Source organism: Mustelus asterias, chromosome 14, assembly GCF_964213995.1.
Source record: "Mustelus asterias chromosome 14, sMusAst1.hap1.1, whole genome shotgun sequence".
NCBI classification, from domain to species: Eukaryota; Metazoa; Chordata; class Chondrichthyes; order Carcharhiniformes; family Triakidae; genus Mustelus; species Mustelus asterias.
In genome coordinates this window covers 60889273-60907931 of record NC_135814.1, presented here as the reverse complement: position 1 = coordinate 60907931, position 18659 = coordinate 60889273, and the positions used below count along the sequence as shown (strand labels likewise).

Sequence of the window (18659 nt, the reverse complement as noted above, 5' to 3'; positions counted from 1 at the left end):
TTTTAAAGCTAGACAATGCATTGGCTTCCCCGTTGTTGTGTATTTTATGTCAGAACTGTACTGATATGACACGACAGATTTGTTCCCGGTGCTTCGAAATGACTGCTGCGTGATTCAGCTCCAGCTTCCCACCCCTTCTACAGCTTGTTTTCTTTCCTTTTGAGTCCATAGCCAGGCTTGATCAATCAAGAACAGTGAAATCAGTAGTAAACAGGCTCATAAGCCAATGCAGAACAATTCAACACTGCAGCCATTGCCACCCAAAATCAGAATAGGAGCGTCATGCAATTTTACTAATTTGTAAATTTCCCTTTGCATCGGGGGACATGGATAGTGCAACATTGATCAACTTGGTTCTTTTTGTAAATGATAAGCTTTTTTTGTATACTGAAAACGAAACCTCCCATTCCTGACAGTTGCCACAATACCTTCACATTAAATCATTCCACCTTTCCAGCACCTTTTCAACTAGAAAACAAATGTCTAAGTGGATTCTGAACAAATGAACCTTTTGTCTCCAGCCTTACCTGATGATATCTGGGTACTTTGGCAGAACACCAGCTAAGATTTATTTCTGAGATTCTGCTGTGCTGGCAGAACAACTCCCATCAAATGCCTCCTGTTTTACAATTTCACAGCCCACAACCGCCCCAACCCATCATGACCCCACTCAGGCACCACACTGGCAGTACCCAACTAGCAATGCCATGCTGTCTAGTGACCACTGCCAGGCTGTGCCTGTGTACCAGTTGGGCCCTGTCAGGAGGGCACTGCCCAACCTTGCACCCGACATCCTGGGAGCTTCAGTGGCCCCTAATCTCTTCCCCCCCCCCCCTGCCGAGATGACCACCGTGCCAGGTCTCCGCTAGTAATGATTCTCACCGTTATCGCGCTGCGCCCAAAGGCCAGAGACTTCTGAGTGCTGGAAATCGAATGAGCTATGCATATTTAAATGCTACTTTAAATATGCTAATCAGACATGTGCCATGAGAAAGGGGCAGGGAGGCTTGCAAACTACTTAGCATGGGTGCAAAATGGATTTTTAGGCCCGTTGCTAATCTGCGTGACCGACACAATCTACTAACAGTTTGGGTGTAGTTGGAGAATCGACCCCCCCCCAAAAGGTTAGAATTGAATACACTGGAGTCAAGTTCACTTAGAATTTGCAGTCTCAGGAGTAACTGTGTTTTACAGTATTACATTGTGATTATATAGAATGTGCAGCATGGAAACACGCCATTGAGACCAAGAGGTCCTTGCTGGTGAATATGCTCTTCATGAACTTTATGAATGTGCCTCCATTCTACTTTATCTGTATCAGCATAACCTTCCATTCATTTCTGCCTCGTGTACTCATCTAGCTTCCCTGTAACTACATCTAAGCTATTCACCTCAGATAATCTACAGGGTAGCAAGTTCCACATTCGCACCTGGAATCCTTATTGGATATATGGGTAACTATCTTTCTAACTTGGTTTCTAAGCCTGTTGATTGTGAAAGAAAAACATTGAACTTTACATGAATGATCAGACTTGATGATAGAGACTGTCAGTGTACAATAGCCAGAACTGTCTCACCAAGATATGATGGAACTTAATTATTTTCCACAACCTTCTACTGCAAGTGATTAAATATTTCATACACACACACACACATATATATATATATTATACATATATGTACATGCAGTTCAAGTTAGAACATGGCCTACTACACGTGCAATGCTACTAAATGACAGTAGGCCTACATTCAGTTTTTTTTGAGTTGTCAACTTTGGTGGTCAACTTTACTGTTTTCTAGTTTTGCATACATGCAAAGTTTTAGAAATACTTCATCAACATTAATATGCTTTATATTTAGGATTAATGCTAAGATGTTTAATAACAAGAGACATGTTTTCCAAAAGCATTAATTGGAAGTGCAGATGAATGGAAAAGTGAACCTGGTATCCTACTTTGCCATTTCCTGTACCATCCTCTTCATGGGGGTAAGAGGCATCTGTTTGGAAAATGGCAACAGCTCATGTGGGGAATGTCTGCCTATTGTTAGAACCAGCGGCTATCTTTCCTTGTAAGGCCAGTGCAGAGTTGGTATTCACTGTCCTCCAATAAACTGCTTTGATGCAAAATCCAAGCTTTATATTGTGCTGATCCGCCTATTTTCCCAGCATTCTGTTCACGTTTTGATTGTTTCTTGACCCTAAACTTGAAACACAGTGACAGGTCTGTCATCACTCTCAAATCTCTTTCTAAGTTCTGTCTGCCATTTTAGATCCTGTTATTGCGTTTGAACTCTTTACATGAAACATTATGTGAAAAATTAGTGTTAACGTTTTATCTTTAAATTCTTTGGTAATTTATTTGCCCCATCTTCTTTATTTATTGATCTCTTAGCAAATTTGGTCAGTTTACATTTGATTTTGATATTTGTTCATGAGGCCCATCTCTGCTACTCTCCGCTTGGGTACCCATTGTTCAAATCCCATATCACTGGCAGTATTAATTAACCATTGATTTTTCATCCTTCAAAACCACTGTGACTCTTAAAAACCCAGTCTCAGCCTATTCATCAACTGTCATCCCACTTCCTAATGTCCTTTTCAGCCTTGAGGCCTGGGGTGTGTTTCTCATTCCATGTCCTTCTGAAAAGAAACTATCTGTTCAAATCTCCTCAGCCCAGATTCTGCCCATTTCACAAAACTGAGAACTTTGTGGTCAGTATCATTAATCCCCCTTGGCCTCGGGTTTATGTTCTTGCTACTGTTTTGTGTTGTGCTTTTGGCTGTTTTATACATTGTAATTGCTGTGTGAATGTAAGTTGTTGATATCCATGTCATTCATGAAGGCTGGAAATAACAAGGATCCTTAGGTATAAAACTCAGAATGTTTTAGTAGTTACACATCTCATTCAGTCTCTTATTTTAACTCTTCTATGTTCCTATAATCATTTATTTCCTCAGAGATCTTTCAAGCCAAAAGATTCTTAGCTGGACTGTGAGGAATTCCACTGTCTAATTTATTTGTGAACTCAGGAAACCAAGGTGGAATGTCAAACCAAACCTTCCCTTTCAACATTTGTGCTGATTCAGTTATTGCTGTGTCGGTGCTACTTCAACATAGTAACAAACATAGTAACAACAATTAGAATGATATTACCTGTTACAAATGTTTGACCGAGGCCAAAAATTGCCTTACAATCAAAATGGTCTCTGATGGAGAGAGGTGCCAGTGGTCCTTTATGAACTAGGGCTAATTACTTACTATTATGTCACACAGTTTCTTTTACGCAGCCAAAACTTCACCTTTTAATTCTTTTATCACCATGTCATGGTTCATCAGATTTCCTTCTCAGACATCTTCATGATTATATAACATACGACTCCTAAGATTTGTTAATTTTAAGTTCATTCAATTTGTGAAGTGCTTCTGTCACACTAACTTCAAAATCCTCAAGGAATTTAATTGTGTCATGTTGGATATTGAGTTGGTATTGATGTGATGTTCATGTAACTGAGTGCCAAAAATATTCAATTAGTGTTTTTATTGTTTACTTTCCATTTTACTGCCACTTTTATCTTCGGAATTCTGACTGAATTTTACTGTTAAAATATTGAAAGCATGTTACCTTCATCTCTTCAGATTTTCTGAACCATTATTATCTCTTTTAACTTGTCTCAACAAGTTCCTAGACCCCTCTGGGGTGGCCACTAATTTTTGTTGTAGTTTTCAAGTAATTTGCAGCTCTTTCTTCCATTTTAGTCATTCTATTCATTCATTTTGGAGATTTTTAATTTAGTTCACATTTATTCTATTTTGGACATGTATGTATCTTGCAACTGGACCACCACTAAGCCACTCTTGTTGGGATGAGGAGTACAATAATTTTAACTCTTCAATGACTAATAGCATTTTAAAATGTGAGGGAAGACTGTAGATTGGGAGTGTAGTCTTTGTTCAACATTTCTCTAAACATAATTATGTTCAGGATTAGAACGCAAATATAATTATTTTGGAGAATCGATATTGATAGTACATGTACATTTTAACAGCTGCAAAGGATGTGATTAAAAGAAAATAGTTCACTGAAGTGAACTATCAGGTGTGCGTTTATTTGAAATCAAGAATACATTATTTTATATTCAACTTATGTAAAATCTTAAAACAAACGTTCAAATTGCATAACTTACCTAATTAACAACAATTAACATCATTAACAACAGCTCAACCAATCTCTATAAATACTGTAGAATCTCACAATTTCTGTTTAATAATTCATGCCACATATATTATGAAACGCAGTTCAGTAAAAAATGAGTATCCATTTAACATAATATTAATAACTTGCATTTTATGGAATTAAATATGGGAACTTTATCAACAAAATTCAAGTTTTGTCTCAGTTTTTTCTTCTGTTTTCTTTCAAGTAATTTCTTTCCACATTCAGTGAAATGCATTAGCATGTCTGTTTAATATTCCACTCCTCTTCTCGTCTGCAGTATGGAACAAAGAGTAAAAGATGTCTGAGACTTGATTTATGGTGGGCTAGATTCTTTCAGGCTCTAAATCTTAGCTGTGAGGTGTGTGGTAGAAGAGATTATTTCTGATTTAAATTAATATGAGAGTAGGCCATCCATGTATTCAAATCTTAATACTTCAAGTTGGGAACTTTAGTGCACTGACCTAGTTTTCTGTGGCTTCACGGGTTTGCAGTTTGAGGTGGCTGCAGCTGCTGACAGTCACTCTATTGTTTCAGTTAGTTTCTTTAAAGGAAAACCAATAGAGGGTGAGCACTTCGGTTGCCTTAGGGTACAATTCAATAGAAGCATGTTTCTGAAGTCTCACGTTCAGTGCTTTGTGAAAACTTTGCAAGACTGATCGACTCAACCCACAGCTTTTTTAAAAAATTGCTTTTTGAGACTACTTTTCATAGTTTACTCTTGCTGAACTTGTTGAATGCGAGACATGCTGTTGGGTAAGTAAAACCATGTGGAAGATAGATTTCTGTTTCTAACTGCGATCTTCAGCAGCAGCTCTTGAACTATGTGTGCAGATTGTTTGGTCTTTTACTGCAGAAGTCGGTCGGACCTTTGCCCTATTTCAGGAAGAAGGGGTAGATATGTGGCTAAAGTTAAGAATTTCCATTGGAAACTCAGTTATGATGTGGTGGAAGTTACTCAGTAATTTAAATTCAAAGACTGTTCACTCAGGAACATTCTTAGATCTTTTTTTTTTAATATGAAGTTTTTGAGATCTAATTGAGCGATGTAATTGAAATATTTGAATCACGTTCCGTGAAGAGCTTTATGAAAGGTTTGCAAATACCCAATGTAAGCAGGATAGAAACCTGAAATATGCTATAAAACACCTAGGAGCAGACCATAACTTACGGCTGTCAGTGCCATCTGATTTTATGAAATTACTTATTTTTTGCCAAGCATAAAGATAGAACATTTAATTGCAGATTAAGGGGTATTTATTTCAAACTATTGAATAATGCTTTGACCTTTAACTTGTAACCCTGTTATCACTATGATAATTAGTCTATGCATGTTAATCTGTTTTGCACAAAGTATTATTCAGCAGACAAGAGTATTCGTTATCTGAAACTTTAAAAGGCATTTTTGTAAGAATTGTTTGTGAACAGTTTTAAAATATTTATCGTAGATGGGCCAGAAGTAAAGGATTTCTTGTGTTTAATTTGCAATAATTTGTTAATGTGTTAACAATGTGGGTTTGCCAGCAGGCTGAAATGTTAAATTGGCGAAAGAAGAATTCATTTAGTGGATTAGAGGTAAAATCACTCAACCAGCAGAAGTGAATGCAGTTGTGCCAACAGAAAACAGCTTTTGATTTAACTTTTGGCCACTTCTAAGTATCCACTTAATCAGGTGTTGAATGATGTGAAGTTGAATCTACAATTGCCAAAACCATTACATAAACAAGAACCACTGCAAATGAAATTTTTGTAATAATGCTCCACTATGAAGCAATATTTTACAAAATACCAGAATGATATGCTTGTTTTAGCAAACCAAGAGAGTGATTGATGCACACTAAGTGTTCCTGTTACTGCCAAGCACCAACATCGTGGCCTCTGGGGCGTTTTTTGCTGCTTGTTGTACTGATTGCAACAATATTTATCCTTTTGTTTAATTGAGCAACATTACTGGAAAAATGTATCTTATTGCAGTTGACTTCGATCCTGCCTCTGCTTTGTTAGTTTTACTTCATCAGGTGTACCTGTTGGATCTTGCTAAACTTCATTTGGCTATTAACAAGTTGCACAAGCCTGGAAGTTTTCTCATTTCCCTGAGGGCAAGATTAGCACAGATGATAATTATCTATATGCCTGCAATGTTTGCAGCTGTTTTAAAGGTTTCAATTAGATAAGATTAAGAGCAAGGTTTCTAATCTCCTTCCAGATGCTATCAGGTATGTCCCATTATACTTGAGCAGGTTCACAAAATTATTTGAAGGAACTTTTGATAAAGGCGTTTGATATACTTTTACCGGAATCGTCATTTTGTAAATAATTTACAAAGCTGCTATGCGCAGTGCACTTGAAGAAAATGAAGTGTTTTTGATTGCTCCCAGATACTGCTGCATAAATTGACCTCAGTTCAAACAGAAATTTCAAAGTGCAAATTACAAAGTGACTAGCTTATGTTTTCCCCCCAAAACAGAGCCTGTGTATATTAGCCTATAAATTAGTCACTTGCAGTTGAAATAATTACAACATGGATAGAACTTAAAAATTACTCACGGTTTTACAGTTGAAATCTATGGTATCCTTTGAATAGAATACTCAGTATTTAAATATAGTTTACTAATACTCTTCACAGGTTAATGATTGGGAAATTAAATCCTTTGATTACGCATAAATTTATAATTGTGCACAGTCTCAATTTTGACTTGACCTTACTGAATTGACTTCCCACTTCCTCAATTAATTTTTGTCTCATTTTACTGTTGGATGGAAGTCATAGAAATACTTTTAATATCTTCCATTATTTTTCTGAATATTTGTGGTCTTAATACATTCACAGGACAGGTACAGTGTGATAATAGCTGTCAGCCTCTGTGCTCTGTGAAAGAGAACACTGACACAATTTGGAAAGCTTTCACTGTTACCTGAGAAGTTCATGGAGTATTGCATTGTCAGAGCTGTGGGGCAGGTTATCAAGGATGCCTTCGATAATTTATAGAATCTGAACTTGCTTAAGTGCCTCCTCATGAATTTGAAACTCCTGTGTTGTAGAACGGACTAGGTCTGGGCTCTTACAAAGAGAAACTGCGTGCAGACCAGGATATTTCCTTGAAAACTAGTTTGTTTACACTATTTACAGTATGTCCGGAATGGATTGCAGAGAAGGTATCTCCTCTCACGGTTGCTCATCTGTTGCACAGAGTGCAAAGCACATGACTGTCTAATAATGTCAGTGCTACATCATCTTCATCATAGACTGGCATACGCTTTCTGTTAATCCTTTAAACTCCAGCCTGCACAGAAAAAAGTCAGTTTTTAAATAATGGAACTGATTCTCAGATGGATAGTCCCAGTGGCTGCACTCTGCTATTTGATAAGTGGGCCTGAGGGTTGGAATCACTGTGTGCACTATCCTACAGTGGCAAAACTTTACAATTTTTGGATGTCGTGTTGAGAGCAAGTGTGGGCCTCATTATATCCCTAACTTTGGTCAATCTTTTTTAATTAGTCATTTGATGAATTCCACACATCTCTACTCTCAGGATTTCTAATGTTGCACAGTCAAAGAAAACAAAGGAACCCATGCTGTTCGCTTGAGAATTTTGATTCTTAAACCTGTGACTGACAGATCTGTACCATCTTGTTGGGTGACTTTCATACTCCCAATTTTCACATGACCTTGTTTTAGTGATGTTTCCTGCTGCATTTTAACACACGATTCCTTTTTGCATAAACCTGCAATCACAATGCGGCTGCTGCTGTAACCTACATTGGACTTGCTCTATCAAGAACAGACATTCCATTGGGCCCAGTCAGTGGCTGTGCATTTGGAGGATGAAGTGGAATTCAGGCAGCGGGAAGAAATATACATGTGTTTACACCTTCAATCTGTGACACCCACTAATAGTTGGTCCAGAATCCAGGAATTCATGTGCAGGCAGATTCTTGACCTTTTCTGGGGAGACCTATCTTGACTGCCACTGTGTTATAGCTTTCACAAAAACAGTCCCTGAAGGTATTGGGACTGCCATACTGTTACTGTGAAGGTCATCACAATCCTGAACCATAGTTGAATCATTTCAAGCTACTGCAGCTGAACATATACCATAATGGTCAGATAACAGAAGCTGTGTTTGTCAGCAGAAACACCTCCGTCTATTTCCTCATGGAAAGAAGGCAAAAGCATTTGTAGTAGGTGATTGGCTTCCCTCACAACTTTGCTGCAATATAAGTAAAGGTCAAGGCTGCTCGCAACCCTGCCCTGTTATGAATAGAAAGGACTTTCATTCCATCTACGTACAAATGGTTTTGGATAACAAAAATAGAAGAATGTGATGAAAGTTAGAAATGTGGAAGTCCAAAGGACTTGGGGATCCAGGTATATGCGTCATTAAAATGTCATGTAATAGTACAAAAGATAATCGAAAAGGCTAATGGAATGCTAACTTTTACATCTGCAGGACGAGAATACAAGGGAGTAGAATTATGCTTCAACTAGTTAAAGGACTGTTTGGACCACATTTGGAGCACTCAAGTAGTTCTGGGCACCACACCCTTGGAAAGATATATTGGCCTTGGAAAGACTACAACATAGATTTACCAGAATGATATATGGACTGCAAGGGCTAAACTATGAGGAGAGAGTAAACAAACTAGGGCTTGTATGCCCTGGAATTTAGAAGAGTGGTTCGATCAATGTTTTCGAGGTATTTAGGGGAATAGGCAGAGTAGATCGGGAAGAAACATTTCCACTCGCTGGGAAGTCTCAGACTGTAGGGAAAGTCCAAAAATAGTGCCAGATCTTTCAGGAGTGAAATTAGGAAACCCTTCTTCACGCAAAGGGTGGTAAGAGTTTAGAACTCTCTCCCACAAACAGTGATTGAGAGATCACTTGCTGATTTTAAATCTGTGATTGAAGATAACCAAAGCTATGGTGGGTATATGGAGTTGCATTGGATATCAACCATGACCTCACAGAATGGCAGAACAGGCTGGAGGGGCTAAATGCCCTTCTCTGGCAGCAGCCATGGTGTCCCTACTTTGTGGTAGGTCCATTGTGCCAGCACTTATTCACGGAGCAAGTAAACTGGACAGCTGGCTGTTGGAACATAATGATTGCTGCTGTTGTTAAAAACAATGATGAATCCCTAAACTAAGTAAGGAGTTTAACAACACCAGGTTAAAGTCCAACAGGTTTATTTGGTAGCAAACGCCTCTAGCTTTCGGAGCGCTGCTCCTTCGTCAGATGGAGTGGAAATATATGGCTTAGAATAGGCTATTCTCTCCATCATGCCCAGACCAGTATTTATGCTTTCTCAAATCTCCTTCCAACTTTCCTCGTCTAAATCTATCTTCATAGTCATCTATTCTCTTCTCCTTCATTTGCTTGTCCGGTTTCCCCTTAAATGCGTCTATACTATTCGTTTCAGCCATTCCCTACAGTAGAGTTCCACATTCTCACCACCTTGTGGGTAAAGCTTCTTCTAAATTCCTTATGGAATTTCTTCGTGACATAGAGGCTACAAGACTATGTCGATAGTTGTTTGGTAGGACTAACCTTGAATTTTGTTGAAAAAATACTTTTTGTTGAAACTTTTCATCTTGCACTCATCAGGACAAGGGCAAGAATACTACAAGATGCACACAGAACGTGTACGCACATGGTGTCTGTTTTAGGTAAACAAAGTAAGTGATAACCATTCACTGATTCATTTCACAGAGCAATGCCTTGACCAATCAGTGAAGCTGCCAGGTTTAAACTTCAAACAATGCTTGGCAGTTAGGTTTCAGTCACCATCAACTGGTGCATTCTGCATAGTAAAGCCTCTGTCAATCAGAGACCCCTTGTCAACCAATCAACACCCTCTTTCATATGGTAGAATCTTAGAAATCTTAGAAACCCTACAGCACAGAGAAAGGCCATTCGGCCCATCGAGTCTGCACCGACCACAATCCCACCCAGACCCTACCCCCATATCTCTACATATTTACCCGCTAATCCCTCTAACCTACGCATCCCAGGACACTAAGGGCAATTTTAGCATGGCCAATCAACCTAACCCGCACATCTTTGGACTGTGGGAGGAAACCGGAGCACCCGGAGGAAACCCACGCAGACACGAGGAGAATGTGCAAACTCCACACAGACAGTGACCCAAGCCGGGAATCGAACCCAGGTCCCTGGAGCTGTGAAGCAGCAGTGCTAACCACTGTGCTACCGTGCCGCCCCGTATAAAGTTGTTGTTTCCCCTGACATTCGTATCCTTGCAATTGACCTGATGAGTGCAAGAGAAAAATCTTCGACAAAATTCAAAATGTATTTTTTCAGCAAAACAAAAGGATATAGATATGCTAGATGAGTGGGCAAAGATCTGGCAAATGGAATTTAATGTGGGAAAATGTGAGGTTATCAATTTTGGCAGGACAAATAAAAAGGAAGCATATTATCCAAATGGTGAGTGGTTGTAAAAGAACCTGGGTTTCCTAGTGCATGAATAGCTAAAGGTTAGTGTACAGGTACTAATCTGGTGAACATTCGCTGTACTGCCTTGAATGCAACTATATGTTTCCTCAAATATTAAGACCAAAACTGCACACAGTATTCCAGACGTGGTCTTCCCAAAAACCTACCACAACAACTGGAGCAAGACTTATTCATTTTTGTACTCCAATTTCCTTGCGATAAAGGTCAACATACCATTTGCCTTCCCAAATCACTTGTTGCACCTGCATGCTAACATTCTGCATTTCTTGTACAGTTCCCCCTTCCCCCTCAGAGTCCCCACTCAGCCTCACTTCAGGCCACGTGCCTTGGCAGTGCCAACACTGCACTGCCCCCTGGTACTGACACACACTGGCCTGCTTTTAAATCATTGCAGCATTCCATTATGGAGCAAGGGTTATCTTCAGGTCTGCCAGGTCTAGAAGGGGTGGACCAGCCATGATGATCCAAGTCCACCCAACCCCCGGGACCCATCTTCTGCAGCCTGGCAGCAGCAGCGGGGCAAATGGCCACCTTGAGCCATCTCAGGGCCCAAGGCACTAGACCAAGGTGTTGATGCCAGGGGCAGTGCACTGTTGGCAATGCCAAGGTGCGTGGTATGTTGTTTGGGGGCTGGAGGAGGAAGAAGGGCTGAGTGGGGGTTCTGGGAGTGAAATGAGGCTGCTTTGGGTGGTCTGAGGTGGAAGATGGCTGAGGGGGGGAGGGTCGGGTCACTCTCATGCCAGGGCAGTGTCAGCCTGGCATCTTGGCACTGCCGACTGGGTAGTGCCAGGGGGTGGGGCCTATGGTGGCAGGGCTTATGGGTGGTAGGGCTTATGAAGGCAGGGCCTGAAGGGGCGGCCCGATTGGAGAGCGAAGGTGGGGGAACCCTGCTGCTGCTTTGCAGATGCCTTCGGCGGGCAGGGGGGTGCTGCATTTCTGCGTAATATGGGGCTCGAGATCGGCCTCGGGGCCCTCACTATTGCTGGGGGGGAGGGGAGGGGGTGTGTTCAGGCTACCTGCCATAGTAGAGGCCTGACAGCGCTCTCTCTGTCAGACCTCTGGTGTTGCCATTGCACAGGTGCTGAATCAGAAGTCTATGCATGCGCAATAGCTCCCTTCCCAGGCTGGCTGGCTGCTGAATTAAGCCCCACCCACTGCATGCAGCAGCTAGGAATGGTCTAGCCCACATTTTCCATGTCTAAGTCCATAAGATTGTGAGTGAAAATTCACCCAAAAAATGGATCTGCAACACTCCCATTTTTATACTAGTTGGACACTTAGAATCATTCTCGTAAAATTCTGCCCACAGCCTTTAAGTGTGTCCTATTGTCAAATTTCCCTGCTCCTGTATAATTTCTCATTGCAAAATGAAGTTCACACATTCTGCCCCTTCCTTTTATTTTCAGGTAACAATCTGCCTCATCACCAAGCTGTACTCCTACCTTCTCCTTTAATTTTGATTTTTAAATTTTCCATGCAACTGAACCATTCTCCACCCTCCCACCCCCTTTATTTAGTTTGTGGCCTGCATCTTCAGAGCAGCGGCAATGACGGTCAGTGGCATTACCACTCCTGCACATTTCCACCTGGACCTTGGGAGCCTGACTTCCACAGAAATGCATAGCAGAGAGTCCATCAGGGCTATTGTTAACAATAGGGTAAATACCACCTTCTGTTCCTTCAACTGCTTTTTCTCCAGAGTAAGAGTGGGTGGGGGAAATGTTATTTTTGTCATTGTTCAGTGGTGGGAGATGATTGTGAATTTACTTTCTGATCCACTGGAGACTGGAAAATATGGCCCAGTACATCATTGTTGTTAACTGTAGATCCTACCACTTCCTTCCCGCCAATGAGCAATAAACCTTGGAGCTAAGAGAAAAAATACATTTCAACCCCTCATTGAGCAATAATTCCTGGAACTAAAAGTGGAGTCGCCCCACCACGCAACACTCTACCCCACTGTCTCCACATCCATTCTCATCCACATTAACCAGTCACTCTTGAGTAATCGAAGACTCGTCCATCTCCTCTTTCTCACCCAATTTGAGTAGTGAATCCCTGTTAACAGAGTAAACTCAGCCATTCCCCAATCCCTCTCTCCACCCTCCACCCCCTTCTATCTGACCAGAGAGTAAATTCTGTATTCCCTCCTCCGAACACAGAGCAGTGGCCCAAATAAATTAATAATAATGAACTGTGTTAGGTGGGTTTGAAAGAGCAGATGATGCAGCTAGTGATTGCTTTGGAGAGTTTTGTGGCAATCCCTGAAGTAGAGATTGTGGTAGAATTCTCACCTGCCACGCTGGAGGCCCGGGTTCGATTCCTCGGCCGGCACGGTGGTTAGCACTGCTGCCTCACAGTGCCAGGGACCAAGGTTCGATTCCCGGCTTGGATGGCTGTCTGTGTGGAGAAGCATGTTCTCCCTTTGTCTGCGTGGGTTTCCTCTGGGTGCTCTGGTTTCCTCCCACAGTCCATAGATGTGCAGGTTGAGTGGATTGGCCATGTTAAATTGCCCCTTAAGTCTCAGGCAGACCAGCAGGGTAAATACGTGGGGTTACAGGGATGGAGCCTGGGTGGGATTGTGATCAGTGCGGACTCGATGGGCCGAATGTCCTCTTTCGGCACTGTAGGGATTCTAAGTGGATGTGTGCAGTGTGTCTGGGAGGCAGTTAACCAAAGTTTTGGGGACAGATAAGTTGGAACAAGGCTACAACAAGCTAGGAAGCTTTTTTTATACTTTTCTCTCATTCCCTCGAGCACATTGCTGAACCGGACCACTTCTCCAAGAATCAATCAAGATGGCAAAAGTAGGCAAAAGAGTGTGGATGTCGGAATGTAAAACAAGAACTGAGGATGCTGGGAAAACTCAACAGGTCTACCAGCATCTATCAGGAGAGAAACATGTTAATGTTTCAAGTCAGGGAGTCTCCGTCAGAACTGAAAGGAGGGAGAATCTTAAAGCAAAGAAAATTGCAACAAAAAATGGCAAGTTTAAGGGCATATGACAGGTTGCCAAGTGTGAGAGTGGGAGGGGATGTTGTGCATTGAGGCTGGACACGTATGGAATATTAAAAAAGAGAAAGGGGGGTTTCTGATGGAGGAGAAAGATCAAAATCTAAAGTTGCCAAACTCAACATTGAATCCTGAGGACTGCGACGTGCCCAAAATGAGATGCTGCTCCTCCAGCTTGCGCTGGGCTTCACTGGAGCATCACAGAAGCCATGATGTGGAGATGCCGGCGTTGGACTGGGCTAAACACAGTAAGAAGTTTAACAACACCAGGTTAAACTCCAACAGGTTTATTTGTTAGCAAAAGCCACAAGCTTTCGGAGCCTTCACAGCAGGCCAAGGACAGACATGTGGGCCTGAGAGCAAGGTGCTGAATTAAAATAGCATGCAACAGGAAGGTTGGAGTCCTACTTGCAAACTGAGCGAAGATGTTCTGCAAAGCAATCGCCCTGTCTGTGTATAGTCTCCCCAATGTAGAGGCGACTGCTTTGGGAGCAGCGAATACAATAAACAATACAGATTCTTTCTACCTATATTGCACCTTTTTTATTAAATCCACTGACCAGAAGAAATGTGGTGTCATTACCTTTTGCTTACCCATCTATGAATTATGTTGGAATAATATTACAGGGATTATCTCTGAAAATAATTACCCAAATTCAAATTGATGACATCTGTAAAGTGAACATCCATAATACAGATTACTGTTATTTGTAGACTGAAAATAGTATGCTTAGGAACAGACAATTATAGGGTTGATTTTGCACTCCCAAGCTAACTTTGAGATCTTGTGTCTAACAGATTGCCTAAAGCTGATCCATCATGCAGTGAGCTGGCTGCAATTTTCCATAGTTAGCTCATTTGAATAATTATTCATTAGTGTCAGCACAATTTTGGCCTTGTGGGAAAGACATGTATTGGATAAGTAGCTCAAAATGAAATGCTGCTCTGTGTTTGTGATTTCTTAACAGAACAAAAGCGCCACAGCATGGAGTCGGGTACAATTGTGAAATTAGTTTAACCCGGTTTGACTTTTATACAAATATACAAACACAAATAGCCACAAGGAGGTACTGTTACACTCCTCCCTCCTTGATGAGAAAGTCAATGTTTCTTTGTTTTCTTTTTATTCACCAATCAAACTTAACCACTGCTTTCCTATTCTTAAAAGGATACCTCTTTTGTTGACCCCATTAGCAATTACGGAAGGATTTTGACCCATTTCGGAGTGTATCTGAGGAGAAGGTTTCTTCAATAAAGCTGAATTTGACCTTGAGCTACACTTGTATTTTCCACTATCAGTCATTTCCGTCTGACTCTTGTTTGGATCTAAGCTAGGTTCTGGCACAACTTGCGTTGGAGTAACTATTGATCTTTCACTCAGTATCTGATACATCAGACTCATTTGATTCTTCCAAACTTCTTTCATTTTCAGGAACCACTGAAGGTAAACATGATCTATGTGTACAAACCTAACCTCTCCTCTGCCAAACATCTTGACAAAATATGTGCAAGGGCCACATATTTTCAAGGTTCTTCCTGCTCGCCAGTTCAAACATTTCTGATTCTTGACATGATTCTTCACTATAACCTTCAGTTTCAACTTCAGATTTCTTTCACTTTACCCTGATCCTGACTCTCTTTCTGTCTTAGTTTTTCCTCTTCTACTGTGGTTTTAGCAATGAAAATTTTGTTCTAGACTATCTTCTAAGAAACAATTTGGCTGGCATTCTGCCGGTCGAAATGTGAGGTCTGTAACGATAAAAAGAAAATTTGTCATTCGGTGATCCAATGAAAACTGACATTTCTTCAGATTTGTCTCTAACATTTCCTTACCAAGAGCATGCTTAACAATTTATCCCATGTTCTGCTACTCTGTTGAGAAGCAGATAACATGGTAGAACTCTAATGTGTTTTGCCCCATTCATTCTCATGAATCGTGCAAACCTTCCTGAACAAATCGAAGGTCCATTGTCAGACACACTTCTGGGAACCAGGAAGCAGCAAACAAACTACGCAAATACCTGGAGTTTCGCTAGCTGTTGTTCGATGCATTGAAAACCCCTCAACCAACTTTGAATGGCTATCTATCATGATGAAAAAACATTGCCCTTCAACAGTTGTAAAGTCTATGTGCAGCCTCTTCCACACTTTCTCCATGGTTGCAAAGGTACCGATGGTGGCTTCTCTGCTGCTTGACATACTCTGTGCTGTTTTGCTGTGCCGATGTCCTTATCTAATCTTGGCCACCAAAGATGGCCAACTCCTTGCTAGACTTTTTTGTAAGACCTATTCCTAAGTTTGAATATATAGATCACACAGCAACTGCTATCTGTACTTTCAGGAATTACAATTCTGCCTCCCTGGATAACATAGCCTTTATCAATTGACAACTCATTCCTGTACATAAAAATGGCCTTTTTCTACATCCACTATCTGCGTTAGATACAAATATATGAATTAAGAGTAGGCCACTCAGCCCCAAGCCTATTCTGCCATTTCATGGATGGAATTTTTCCATGTCTGCATAGTCCTTTCTGGGTGGCAACCTCATTATGTTAAAGCTGGGAGCGGGGACAATGGCTAAACGAGATCTCTCCACTGAGATTCTCGTTTAAAAGCTCTCTCAAGGTTTCCATCGGCACTGCCAATTTTGCTCGTGACGAACACGGGCAAAAAAAACTCAGCCTGTGGCTGATCTGATTTTAACCTCAACTCCACATTCCTGCCTACTCCGATAACCTTTTAGCCTCTTGCTTATCAAGAGTCTACCTACCTCTGCCTTCATGATGTTGATTGGCTCTGCCTCCATTGCCTTTTGAGGAAGAGAATTCCAAAGACTCTCAATCCTCTGAGGGGGAAGAAAATCCTCATCCATGTCTGAAATGGGCAACCCCTTATTTTTAAACAGTGACCCCAGTTCTAGATTCTGCCACAAGAGGAAACATCCTTTCCACATTACTACCTACGTGCTATTTAGTTGCCCACCCTTGCCCACAAGAGGTCTCTACGAGTTGTTCCACCAATGTTGTCTGCTGTGACTGGTAACTCAGTGCACAAAAAAAGAAAAATACACCTTTCCTGCGGGTCTCCACATCCGATGGGGATGATAATCTAGATATTGGATCGGCATTACAATGATCTTCCAATAATGCCGTACTTATAAGCAGGCAAAATCAAAGCCCATCTCTGTGTTTGGATTGCAGTTTAAGTGGGTACAGGAGACCTTGGATTCAAAATTTCAATCAATGACATGATCAGTTTTGATCATGAAACTATGATCATACGAGTATTTATGAAATCCTTTTACTTTAGAAATCAAGGGCACTGCTTCATGTTGTATCTGACCATGTTTTCACTCACTGGCACTGAGCATGTGTGAGGTGAATGCAATCAGTCTCTCCTCAACACGATCCAAAACGTGAGAGATCACGACACCTAGTCCATATCGGGAGGCCTCACAAGTTAGATTAATCTCTTTGGATACATGGTGATGTGCAAGCACCCTCTATGATTTGATCTTTTCACACAACTTGAATGCTTTGTCATCCAATCCATGGAACACCTTTCCTTAAGAGTTCATTCAAAGGATACAATAACGTTGCCAAATTTGGTATGAATTTACTGTAGTGATTCACTAGGCCCAAGCTATTGCTTAAACCTTATTCTTGGTAGGATGTAATCCATCTTTGCTTACCCTGTGACTCAAATACAATAGAGTTTTGAAACATTTTGCATTTGTGTGCCTTCGCCTAAACTCCTTGATTATCCCAACTTTGGAGCACCTTTTGTGTGTCATCATGGGTCTGCCTGTTTGAAGCTGAAATGCATGTCATCCAAATAGCATTCCACTCCTGGAATTCCTTACAGAATTTGGTTAATCATCCTTTGGAAATTTCCAGGGACTGAACAAACATCATCTGGCAGCCTATGTAAATGAAATAGACCCATGTGTATATTGCTAGTCAAATATGACTTGGACTCGCTGTCTAACTCAAGTTGCAGATAGACATTAGTCATACCTAACTTTGAAAAAGATTTGGCCTCCTGACAGCATCGTGAACAGATCCATGTTTGGCAAAATATCAGGTGGACTATATTCCACTACCTGATTTATAGTCACCTAATAATCACCACATGTTCTTACACTATCATTTGATTTTAGTACTACTATTATGGTAGTCGCCCAATTACTCTGTTCTACCTTAGAGGTAATGTTCTCAGTCACAAATATTTTCTGTTCTTGGTCTGCCTTCTCTCCTGGAGCATAGGGTACTGGACGAGGCCCCCAATAAACTGATCTTGCATTCCTCTGAACTCATAGATTAGCCTTGTACCCTTAAATCAGTTTGCCGGTCTGCAGCGACTGTCATTTCTTCCAGCCAGTGTTCTCTCCATTACCTTTTTTGTCACATTCCTTTGCAAGATGACCCCTCTGCTTACAATGGTGCACTGTTTTAACAAATGTAAAATTCTGTACCCATTCTTTCCCTAAGTTGCTGCGAACTTCTGCCGTTGGAACCTTCTGCTCACTCATCTGCAAATTGTTTACTTTAGCAGATGACTAGCAGCTGTTAGCTCCAACTTTTTTCTTGTCACATTCCACCATGTCCATGGATGATGCTGTTTGGAAAGTTATGTTGCAAGTTAACTTTGGCATTGTCTTCAACTTTGTGCAAATGTATTTTTTTCCTAAACCGCACATAAATCTGATGTGAAATTCTCTTTCTCTTGAAATTCTTCAGTATTACCATGAATAGATGGCTTTCCCAAGGCCATGATAAACTCTCAATGTCTTCACTGGACATCTGATTCCTTCTTCCAAACTAATAGCTTTCTTCAAAGCCTTTAAAGCCTTACTCTTACAGAAAGAATGCTCACAAGTTCCTCTGCTGGTTTGCTGGAAGCTTCCCCAACTTAAATTCGGAGCAGCACGGTGGCACAGTGGTTAGCATTGCTG

The 18659-nt window shown here is 41.0% G+C and overlaps 1 protein-coding gene across 2 annotated transcripts in view; it reads left to right on the top strand.

The window, feature by feature from the left end:
- znf385b (zinc finger protein 385B) overlaps positions 1–18659 on the top strand; it is a 242165-nt gene that overhangs the window by 24054 nt on the left and 199452 nt on the right. Inside the window, exon 1 of one of the 2 annotated variants that reach the window (XM_078228499.1) lies at positions 4714–4782. The exons of the other annotated variant lie outside the window; for it this stretch is intronic. The gene's annotated coding sequence lies outside the window, so the exon portion shown is untranslated. Of the gene's footprint in view, positions 1–4713; positions 4783–18659 lie in introns of those variants that run through there. 2 annotated transcript variants of the gene reach the window in all.